Source organism: Nyctereutes procyonoides, unplaced genomic scaffold (assembly GCF_905146905.1).
Source record: "Nyctereutes procyonoides isolate TBG_1078 unplaced genomic scaffold, NYPRO_anot_genome, whole genome shotgun sequence".
Classification (NCBI taxonomy): Eukaryota; Metazoa; Chordata; class Mammalia; order Carnivora; family Canidae; genus Nyctereutes; species Nyctereutes procyonoides.
This window is the reverse complement of record NW_026575120.1, coordinates 674,468-682,162: the sequence shown is the minus strand read 5'-3', so window position 1 is coordinate 682,162 and position 7,695 is coordinate 674,468. Positions and strand designations below refer to the sequence as shown.

General features: G+C 36.7%; 1 protein-coding gene across 1 annotated transcript in view; it reads right to left on the bottom strand.

Moving 5' to 3' along the window:
• The window catches only part of MTMR7 (myotubularin related protein 7), a 173,872-nt gene that overhangs the window by 117,735 nt on the left and 48,442 nt on the right, over positions 1–7,695 (bottom strand). The window lies entirely within an intron of this gene.

Here is a 7,695-nt window from a genome sequence, read left to right as displayed (position 1 = left end):
CCACCCAGGTTAGGAACCACAGTTGAGACTATACACTTAACTTTTACAAATGTCAGCTAAAGTTGAAGGGGAAAAACATGGAACTGGTGATAGATGAAGTAGACAGTAATAAGATTAATAACTACTAATTAATGGATCCTTTCTATATGCCAGAGCTTATAACAGACCTGTAAGGAGAGGAAGAAACAAAACTTAAACAACCAATCCCAGTCACAGAGGTGTCAAGGTGATACCAGAATTTGAATTCATTATTATCTTACTCCGTATCTTATGCTCTTGTTCATCAAACTAGCTATCTTACTGTTTTAAGTTAATTAAGTCAACTGACCTTCAGACAGCTCTAGGACTTTGACCAAAAACCAGATTTTGTGCAGTTAATACATTCATTTATACGTATACATAGTATGCCTTCTGCAGAGCTCAGCCTGAGCCATAGACTGGTTTTTAATAATTATGTAGAGTTCATACAGTTTGTAGATAGATATAGATGACAATACCTGTAAGAATTCTTATGAAATCCTCAAAATTTGTATTGAGACTAGTTGAATTCACAGTCTATAAAGTAACGAGAGTATAACCAAGAAGTCTCTGGGTCTTTCTAGCCTGTGGATTTGTCTATCACTGGCTCATTGTCTCCACTTGCTCAGATAGAAATTCCTGTTTCCAGAAATGTTCCCCTCAGGCATGGGAAGGCATTCCTAGAAGCTTGCTCAGATATGCCCAGGAACACCTGTTCTCCACAAGCTGGTCTCCAGCCTCTGTCATGAAAGCCCCAGCTGGGTGTACCTCATCCATTGCTACTGAAGCCTTCAAGGAGGGGGCTAACATCTCTGCCAAGAGAGTTATTTCCTGGCACTTCCAGGCTGACCATTTTGACAGCTTAGAACCATACTGAATTTCCCACAGAGGTAGGGAGGATGTTTTTCTTCCCAACTCTGGGTCACATTTTCCTGAACCATAAAGTGACTCTGCTTGAGCCCACCATCTACAGAATTTCTCATGAAGCTCCTTTAGTTTTGAGCTCACCCATCTTTATACTGGTGCTCAAATTAAAACGGAGCAAATACTATTATGGCAGTTATGCTTTCCATTGTCCTTGTCTCTAAAGAAGAAAAAAAGTAAACCTCCTAATTTTGGTATCTAATTTAATATGCCAACTTAACTAGGCTAAGGTGCCTAGGTGTTGAGTCAAAAACCAGACTGTGAAGGTACTTTTTAGATGTTATTAACATTTAAATCAGCAGACTTTGATTAAAACAGATTATTCTCCATAATGTGGGTGGACCTCACCCAATCGGTTGAAGGCCTTAGGAAAAAGACTGGGATCCCCAAAAAGGAAAGAATTCTGCCTCCAAACTTCCTTTGGAATTAAGAATGCAACATCAACTCCTGTGTGAATTTACAGCTTACTGGCCAGCTCTGCAAATTTTAGCCTTGCCAGCCCTGGTAATCACATGAGCCAATTTCTTAGAATAAATCTATCTATATCTAGACCTAAATATAAAGAGTATATAGGTATAGATATAGATTTATAGATATAGGATATAGAGAGAATAATAGAATTATAGAATGTATATATATATGTGTATATATATATATATATATATATATTATGTACATATATATTCCCTGTAATCTCTCCTGTATATTTCTTATTGGTTCTGTTTCTCAGGAGAACCCAGATTAATACACTTGTCCCATCCTCTTTCAGACAATCCAAAAGTACTCAATTATAGCAACTCTAGACAGATATTCAGAGGCATCACCTGCTTGCAAGGTCAATAACCAGACATTGATCGATTACTATTTTGAGATCCTCTGGAACACCATTTTATATTGCAGTTAGTGATTTATAGAAGATACAGGTGGATTAAAATATCAGTCTCAGTTTCTCTCACTTAGGACTCCAAACAAGTGTTGCCAAGGGAATACTCACCGTGCTAGTCTTGTCTCATGTTCTTTCCCAAGATAGTTGATACCAGGATGTCTGTTTCTTCAACAACATTCATACCACAACAATTTATATTTCTACCATTACTACTATAATTAGCTAACATCTATTGCCATTTCTTCTTTAACCCAAATATCAGTTGGGTGATATTCACTCTCTGAGATAAAATTGGCTTGAATCTACAGTCCATACCTCATGAAAATCCAAATTTTTGTAGATTTTTAGGTGAAAAGGAAAGTCAATGCAGGATCTGGGTCCTGTTGCCTTTCTTCCATGGTATGTCCTCTTAGACTTACAACTCAACCTTTTTCTCTATCTCTACCTAATACAACCACACTAAATATTTGAGAATATATAAACAATGCTGATAATTTTTAAGGATTTTTAGGGTTGCTTATGTCACATATCTCAGTAGTACTATCAACCTGAAAGTACATGTTAATGTAATGGATAATATTTGAAATAGTAATTGAAGTTCCATCCCATGTTTTCTTTTATCATTATCTTTCCTCCCTCTACTCAGGCAAACTATAACATCTTTCATTTACACTTAAGAGGTCAGATATAAGCTAGAACCAAAAAGCCCTTGAGAAGCAGAACGTTGAGCTGAGAGCCATAAACCTGGTGGAAAAGAGTTTCTGAATTCCAAAAATTTAGCTTTCATTATTAAGAATCAAAGCCAGAAGGAAGAAGACATCAAATTTATCCTCAAACAATAAACAGGGAGAAGAAAGATGAAGAGCCCATTTCCAGCCACACAAGAAGAGGATAAAAGACTTTTCTTGGCTAGAAGAAAGGACTTCAAAGAAGAGAGGGAGTTTCTGAGTGTCTCTGGCCCCTGGCCCTACCCCTGACCTCGGCTGAGTCCAGGTAGGAAAGGCAACTAGAAATCCAAAGCAGAAAGGGACCCAGGCCTTCCTTCTTAGAGCCTAGCCTGGGATGGCTGTGAGTCTCTGCATTCATCCTGGCAGCAGGAAAATCTGAGAGATAAGCCTAGACATCTGGTCCAAGGGCAACCTCATGCATCCTCAGGGTGATATGGGAACAGCAGAAGAAAGTTACTATGGCCCTGACAGGGGCATGGGGACGGTACCCAGGTCAATGGACATGGAGGGAACCAGGATTCATATATGCTCTAGTGAGGAGGACCCAGAATGACCTGCAATGACAGATAATCTGGAGGGTTATCAGGAAGATGGTTTTTCTTTCAGCACACGGAGTAGGACACACACCTAGAGACTGGTGGGATAAGTTGCAGCTCAGCAGCTGCCAGAGATGTACATAGGATGACTGAATACCAAGCTCTGTCTTCCCCTGATCTGGATAATAGTTAAATTCCCTTCTTTCTGGGACTCATGTCACCTCCTGGGCAGAAGGGAGGAAACGGTTGAGGGAGAATGAGAATGAGGGAGAAAACAGCCATAATCCACAGAATTTCAAACCCTGCGGATCGAAGCTAACTTTGAATCAAGCTTATTCTTGTCACTAACCATTAGAAAGGGTAACTCAAAATTTAGTTTATTATAGAGAAATGAGGAAAGATACAATTTTGCATAACTGTTCAATATATAGGGAAGTTCTATAAATTTTTCATTTAAAATAGGTCATTCCTGCTGTTGAAATGCTGTTGCACTGAACATGGAAAATTTCTCACTGGCTCTTCACTCAGTCTTCCTCCCAGGTTTTCTCTACTACCATGCACTTCTCTATGCCTGTTCTGCCAAGATTGTTTTGAGAACTCCAAACTCTGTTTCTGTGACCTGCAAAGCAAGTCAGCACTCCCCAGTTCTTACTTTTACCACGTACCAACCAGTTAAGTCTTCAGCAACTTGAAGCACCTTTCCATTGAACAGAATCTGACCTTAGAAGTCACTTCAGAGTAGGTATAGCATCTTTCTCCTTTTACAACTATGTACCAGTTGCGTTTTGTACTTCACCTTATGATAATACAAATAAGACTGATAGAGGCTCAGAAAGAAAATGAAAAGAGGCACAGATCAGAAGTTGTGCAGGCAGTACTCAGACCCCAGTCTCTGTAACCCAAAATCATATACTAATAGACACTGTCTTGCAAAAATTCCTAGTCTTTGCTTGCATGTTTGCTTGATGTTCTTGAAAGTTATGTCTTGATCATTTCTTTTCTTTTGAGAGCTTGGATTCCTTCCAGTCTACTCCTGATTTACTGGTTAATAAAATGGCTGATGGCTGATTGGCTCTGTGTCTCCAACTCAAGAGCTCATTATCTGCCTTCTCACTTTGGCAACTTGTTCAATAGTACAATCAGCCTCACTGCCTTCTGAGGCCTGAGGGAATCTTTTAAATCCCCTTTGATGAGAATAGTCATTTCCTGCCCTGAGTTTCAACTGAAATTTGATCACGAACATTTCCTGTACATCTCTCGGGAAGCAGTAGCTAATGGGTGGTACTATTGCTCAATCCTTTTATGTCCCTCTGTGGACTACCAGGGTCACCCAGAGCAGTGTTCCTGCCACCTCCTTTGGGGAAAATGACTCCAAGGGGGAGTTGATTTACACTAGTTCCCAACCAATGTTCTCACAAAATGGAGTGGGAGAAAGAGAGTTATGTAAACAGGTGGAACCACACAAAATACTTTGTCCTAGACTGAAAACTTATGTGGTTGAAAATGCCTAACAGCTCATAAAAAGTTGATACTTCAGATATTTTCTTATTTCTAAGAAGACTGAAGAAAAGAACGCATCGCATTTAACCTTGGAAAACCAATTATCATTATAAATTTTATGTTTTAAGATTATTTCACTCTAAAAAATTAAGTTTTTGAGATTTATTGAGAGCAATCATAGCTAGAGAAACAACTAATCTTTCATGAGTTAGTAAACTGTGATACAATCACTAAGTAGTCAAGTAAAGTAAACTCAAATCCAATTTGATGTATTTCTCTGTTTAAAAGCCCTATTAATCCCAGGTAGGCAGATTGGTTTAACAATCCAGAATCAATGTACTCACCATATTATCATCTGAACAGATGAAGAAAAATCATTTTGCAAAATCTGACATCCATTCCTGATTAAAAGTACAATACTCCCACCAAACTAAGAATAGAAGGGAAGGAACTTCCTCCACTTGATAAAGGGCATTTACAAAAAAAAAAAAAAAAAAAGACTATGGCTAACATCATATTCAATGATGAAAGACTGAAAACTTTCTCCTTAAGATCAGAAGCAGTCAAAAATGTCCACTCTCACCATTATTACTCAACATTGTACTGTAGGTTCTAGCCAGTGCAATGAGGCAAGAACAAGAATTTAAAGATAGAAAAGGAAGAACTAAATGTCTTTATTTGCAACCAACATGATTATATACACAGAAAATCTAATGGAATCTATAAAAAAGCTATTTGGCTAACAAACTTATCAAGGATAGAGAATACAAGGTGCCTGACTGGCTCAGTTGGAAGAGCATCTGACTCTTGATCTTGGGGTTGTGAGTTTAAGCCCCATGTTGGGTGTAAAGATTACTTACATAAAATTTTTTAAAAGGATGAAGGAGGCAACAACAATACAAAAATTATATTTCTATGTGCCAGCAACTGATAATTGGAAATTAAGAATAATACCATTTATAATAAAATTTAAAATGTGAAATAAACATAAACAAAGTGTGAATCCTGTATACTGCAAAGTACAAACATTGCTGAGAGAAATTAAAGAAGACCTAAATATATGTTTAGGAAGACTTCATGTTTTGGAGGACTCGATATTATTACTTTCTTGCTCCCCAAATTTACTTATAAATTTGGTGCAATCTCAGTCAAAATTCCAGCAGGTTGTTTTTATATAATTGACAAACTGATTTTATAATTTATAGCAAAAGACCTAGAATTGCCAAAACAATTTTGAAAAATAAGAACTATTTTGGAGGACTTACAATATCTAAATTGCAAATTGTGAACTTGTAGTCATCAAGACAATGTGATATTGGCTTAAGAATAGACAAATAGAGTAAACAAAGTACAGAGTCCAGAAATAAACCCACACATATATGGTCCATTGACTTTCAACAAAAGTACAAAAGCAATTCAGTGGAGAAAGAATAGTCTTTTCAATGAATTGCTAGGAAAATTGGATATCCATGTGCAAATTAAAAGCAAAACAAAAACAAACTGATCCTTACTTCACATCATTCAACTCAAAATGGATCATAGGTCTACATATAAAATAAAACTATAAAATTTCTAAAAGAAAGCATAGGAGAAAATCTTTGATACCTAGGGCTAAGCAAAGTTTTCTTACATAAAACACCAAAAACATAATCCATTAATAAGACATCACAAACCAGGCTCTCAAAATTAAGAAACTTCTGCTCTTTGAAGGGCATCTTAAGAGAATGAAAAAAGCAAGCCATTGACTGAAAGAAAATATGTACAAGTCACATACCTGACTTGTATCCAGGACGTGTATGTAAAGTATTCTCAAAACTCAGTAATATGGGGACACCTGGGTGGCTCAGCAGTTGGGCGGCTGCCTCCAGCTCAGATCGTGATCCTGGGATCTGGGATCGGAGTTTGGCATAGGGCTCCTGCTAAGAGCCTGCTTCTCCCTCTGCCTTTGTCTCTGCTTCTCTCTCTCTCTCTCTTTTTCTCTTTCTGTCTCTCATGAATAAATAAAACTCAGTAATATTAAAACCATACAATTAAAAAAAAACAGGCAAACAAGACACAGAAACAACTTGTGTCCAACAACAGATGAATATATATAACATAATATATAATATACATACATACATACATATGCAATGGAATATCATCCAGCCACAAAAAAGGAAGGAAATCCTGCCATTTGTGACAATTATGCTAAAAGAAATAAGTCAAACAGAGAAAAATACTGCACGATCTCACTTTTATGTGGAATCTAAAAACATCCAATTCATTGAAATAGAAAATAGGATAGTGATTGGTGAGTGATTGGTGAGGGGTGGGGGAAATGGGGAGATGTTGGTCAAAGAGTATAAACTTCCAGATCTAAATTCAGGGAATCTAAGTGAATAATGCTGTACTGTACAGCTGAAATTGCTGTGAGAGTATGTTCTCTCCATAATACAAGTAGTATTTATGCGAAATGAAGACTGTGTTAACTAACCTTATTGTGGTAAACATTTCACCATATATATATATATATATATATATATGTATCAAATCATCACATTGCACACACCTTAAATTTACACAATATTATATGTCAATTATATTTTAAAGCTGGAAAGAAGTTAAAAATTAAAAATGGGCCCAAAATTTAAACAATTTCACCACAGAAGATGTGGAACGCAAATAACCACATGACAATATGCTCAACATGATCAGTCAATAGAACCATAGATCAGTCAAGTTAAAAAATAATGAGATACCACGTCATACCTATAAGAATGGCTAAAATTATAAAGATTAATTCTACCAGGTGTTGGCAAAGTTGTTGAATTAACTGGAACTCCCATTCTCTACTGGGGGTAATGAAAAATGGTACAAACTTTGGAAAACAATTTGGCAATTTCTCAATTAGTTAAACATATACATACTCTTTGATTCTGCCATTCCACTCTTACGTATTTAACCAAAGGAAACAAAAACATAGGTCCACTCAAAGTCTTAAATATGAATGCTCATAGCACACTTTGTAATATTCCCTAACTGGAAACAACCCAAATGTTCATTACCAGGTAAATGTGTATATAAATTGTGGCATATCCATATAATGAGTAATCCTCAGCAG